The sequence below is a fragment of the Helianthus annuus genome, chromosome 3 (genome assembly GCF_002127325.2).
Source record: "Helianthus annuus cultivar XRQ/B chromosome 3, HanXRQr2.0-SUNRISE, whole genome shotgun sequence".
In the NCBI taxonomy this organism is placed as follows: Eukaryota; Viridiplantae; Streptophyta; class Magnoliopsida; order Asterales; family Asteraceae; genus Helianthus; species Helianthus annuus.
Window position 1 is genome coordinate 128,503,973 of NC_035435.2, and position 4,289 is coordinate 128,508,261.

Consider the following 4,289-nt stretch of genomic DNA (forward strand, 5'->3'; position numbering starts at 1 on the left):
AAAAAGACAATTGAAAATAAAATTCAATTTAAAAGGTATAAACTAAATCACACAATGAATTTTCATTTTTTTATATACCAATGAACTTTATGGGATATGAATTGATTTTTAAAATTTAAATTTGTAAAATAAAATTTTTTATAGGATTTATTATAAATTGAACATTATTTTTTTTGTTGGGGGAAGATAAAAAAAGGATCCAATTGTATATGTCGGTGGGTTTTTATTTGTTTGGATGATCCAAGTCCCACCCAACACTCCCAAAACACACAGGAGACTTACTCGCTTCCCCCATACGCTTCTTTAACTCTCCCAAAACACACTAACCACTACCAAACTCAAACCCTAGAATCTCTGGATTCGGTACCTTCTTCAATACTGAGACGCGACAAAGATTACACTCAAGAAACGGTTATCAACTAACAATTATCAGAAATCTCTGCATTCGGTAACCTTTTTATAAATTGATTTCTGGTTTTTTCACAGATTTCATAGTTTTATTTGTTTAGTAATGTTAAATAATCAGAATTTAAGTGTCGGAAAACAAAATAATGATGACCGGAACTTCAATTGTTTGTGTTGATATTCATTTGAAACCCTAAAACGAAGATTTTGAATGCTTGTGCTTGATTAATGCCCTGGTTTTTTAGAATTTTGCCACTGTTTGGTATTTGATGTAACATTTCTGGTTAGAATGTTTTTTAGGGTTATGCTTGATAATGGTGATGTTTTTATGCTGAATTTTCATGGTAATGTTTCTATGAACAACCTTATAATGCATACTTGAATGGTTATTAATAGAGAATGAGATTGTACAACTTGAATATGTTCGCTGAATTGAATGTTTAGTGTGTTCAGCTTGGTTTGGGCATGTGTATAAGATGTTCGATGAAATGCCAATAGTTTATTTTCATTCTATCTTGGTACAGAAATACAAATACTTCTTTTTATTGATAATATCATTGTTTTTTTTGTCTAATTATGTATAGAATTATTACTGCGTTTAATTATTAAATGTGAGAATTGGTAAATTCTTTACAAAATATAGATACATGATCTTTTTTAAGTTTTCATTTTGTAAAGGTTGATTACAAACAGGGGAAATGTTCTTATCATATGTTCCTGGCTTGGTTCTCATGTTTATATGTATATATAACTTTACAAAATTTGAAGTTATTGTGTTACACTTGTCTGGCTAGCCGCTGATTTTATATGCAAGTCATGACCATCAATTGTCTAATTAAACAATTTTTTACTGATTCTCACTCTGCTTGATTATGAAAATATAACTACTTAAATTGGGTGTAGAAATGGATTCAACGAAGATACCTCCTTCGTTCTTAAAATTTATTGGAGAAGATATTGTGTTTTTGGTATGTTTTTCTTCTTTCGGTGGTAATGTGATATTGTTATTTGACATTATCATCTCACATCTTTGCTATTGCTTTATGTTTTGTATTGCTTTATTAGACCATACCATCTGACTTTGCAACTAATCTGTGGGGAGATAAAGTCCCCTATGGTAAAACAGTACAAATAAGAGATGGTGGCAGTTTGAGGTTTGTAAGGATCAGAAACAGAAATGGAGAACCTATATTTACTGACGGATGGATTATGTTGGTTAGAACAAATGCCTTGAAATTAAAATATGGAGTATTGATAACAGCCACCGGGCCATACACATTCAATGTTTCATGGTTCAAAGAATATGTCTGTCAAAACTCTTATTTTACAACACAACAAAAAACTGTACCAGAAATGTCTATAAGTGACTTTATATTAGTTCAGTACTCGTTTTTAACAGTTGTCTAATATTTTCTAATTCTCTACTAATGATTTTTTGAATTTATTTTATAGCTTATGCCTCATACATTTTGGAAGAACTTTTATGGTAAAAACTACAAGGGTGAAATGGCAAGGGTATATATTGGAGAAAGATTTTGGAATGTCAAGTTGGAAGCATGTTCGCATTGTTGTTGTTTCAAAGATGGATGGCGTAAACTGGTTGAGGAGGTGCCTTTGGAGAACGAACCATACTTGGTTTTTACAATGCTTGATTTGAAAAGCTTTGAACTTTCTGTTTTTGATGCAGAGACTGGCACTGAAATCGTTTTCAAAAAAGATGACGTGGTAAGTACATCATGTGTTTTATTTTTACGAAATTATTTATTGTTCTTGTTATTAAACTTTTACACATTAATAGTTATGACTTTTTTTGTGAAGGGTAAAGGCAAGTGTAAGATACATGCTGAAGAGGTTTTGGTAAGAAGTGGGAAGTGGTAAAAGCTTTGGACGAAGCGTACATGAACTATGGGAACTGGTCATGTGGTTGTTATTATAAACACTATGTGGTAGTTTTTTTGGTTGGGCTTTATAGTCCTAGGTGGGTTGTTATTATAAACCCACTTATGTAAATGTAGGTTAGCATGTCAATGCGTGGTTAGTTGGTCTTTTTGGGTACAATAGCTTAACTAATTTTCATCTTTTGTGTTATGCTTAATAGTAATACACATCGTATGATTTATTAAACCTTAGTCTTGTCATGGTGATGTCTATAATAGATGACGAATTTTGGTACATCTTCATTTTTGTCGAATTATTTTAGATATGTTTAATATTACAAACTTGTTTCCATTCATTTGGGTTTAAAACGTCAAAAAGTTTTTTTTTTATGATTTATAACCTGATAACACTTCATGCTAAGACCCATGTTTGGCAAACCTTACCAAGAAGGAAAAAAAACATAAATTCAATTACCTAGGACATTTAAGCGAGTCGTGTTAGGAAGTTGAACTTTTAATGGTTGTACGATCATATTACGAATAAACTTTAATGAATAATGATATTTCCATCACTACAACTGAAATATTCTTGAACAGTTGAACACCCCAAATCAAACTACTCATGTCGCAAAACAACCTAGATTGCGAAATTTAACAGTAAGTAACGGGTTACATACCTCATAAAAGACGGTTCGTAGATAGGGTTCGAATATGTTTATTGTATTTTTCCTCTCTTTAATCGTACACACTCATCACACATAAATTTTTTTTACTTTTACTTTTCAAATCATATGGCTAGAGCTTCACTCAACCCTATCTTGGGAAGTGGGACTGCAAGTTCCCAACATAGGGTTGAGTGAAGCTCTAGCCATATGATTTGAAAAGTAAAAGTAAAAAAGCCTAATTTTTTATATTTGCAAAAGAAAAATTTTTATATGATTTATTATAAATTAAACACTAATTTTTTTTGGGGGGTAACATAAAAGAACAAAACCACTTTAACGTCCTTTCCACTACATGTCTTTCTTACCGTGCCGCCTTGCTAACGTGATAGTTATGGTTTGTATTAAAAAAAAATATTTGCAAAAAAAAAAAATTTCTAATTGATTTATCTTAAATTAACAATAGAAGTTTAAAAAAATTAACGGATTAATTTTTTGGCAAAAAGATTAAAAAATAGACAACACACCAAATCTCTTCATTATCTTCTTCACACATTCGCTCTCTACCTAACAAACCTTAAACCAGACTTCTTCCAAAAAACGCGGTGGTTTCGCCTGAGGATCCGATCACTCCGCCGTTCTACATTCAAGTTCAACATCAAGTTCAACATCCGGTATATGTTTTTTGATCTCATTTCTTGATTTTTTGAAGATTTTGTAGTTTATATGTTAAATAATCAAAATCTAAGTTTCCGAAAACAAAATCATGATAACCGGAACTTCAATCGTTTGTGTTTCAGTTTGATTTCTTGACTTGTTTGCCGATCTGAATAATGTTTACTGTATGTTTCATTTTTCATGAAACCATAAATCCATGATAATGATCAAACACTTATCTTCCGATTACATAATATAATAGTAAATATCTTGTTGGTGGTTGTTGATTTTGTTTACTTCAAACCCTAAAACGAAGATTTTGATATATGTTCTTTCAACTCTTTAAGTTCTGTTTTATTGTGGTAATTGAAAATTCTTACGAGTGATCATTGTGAATTAGATTGCACAAACTGTATATGATTGTTTTTACACTGTTTTCGGTCAAAAATCTACACTGTTTGTAGTTAAAACATTGCATAGATGATGTATTTGAGTTAAAATGATGGACCTTTGGGTTAAAATGGTGCTGGTGAAAGTTTGCTAATGTAAGAGGCTCTTCTTAAAGTTGTTTTCATGTTGTTTCGATGTTCATCGTTCAAGGTACTCACTCACTTTAACTGTTATTGCATTCATTAGATACCCACCGGATTTCATATGGTTTTTATATGAATGCTATGAAAATCCTTGT

General features: G+C 31.1%; 1 long non-coding RNA gene across 1 annotated transcript; it reads left to right on the forward strand.

The window, feature by feature from the left end:
• Positions 1-376: 376 nt before the first annotated feature.
• Positions 377-1,619, forward strand: LOC118490673. The gene is made up of 3 exons (XR_004889849.1): positions 377-448; positions 1,309-1,373; positions 1,471-1,619. It is a non-coding gene; the product is annotated as an uncharacterized LOC118490673 (long non-coding RNA).
• Positions 1,620-4,289: the final 2,670 nt, after the last annotated feature.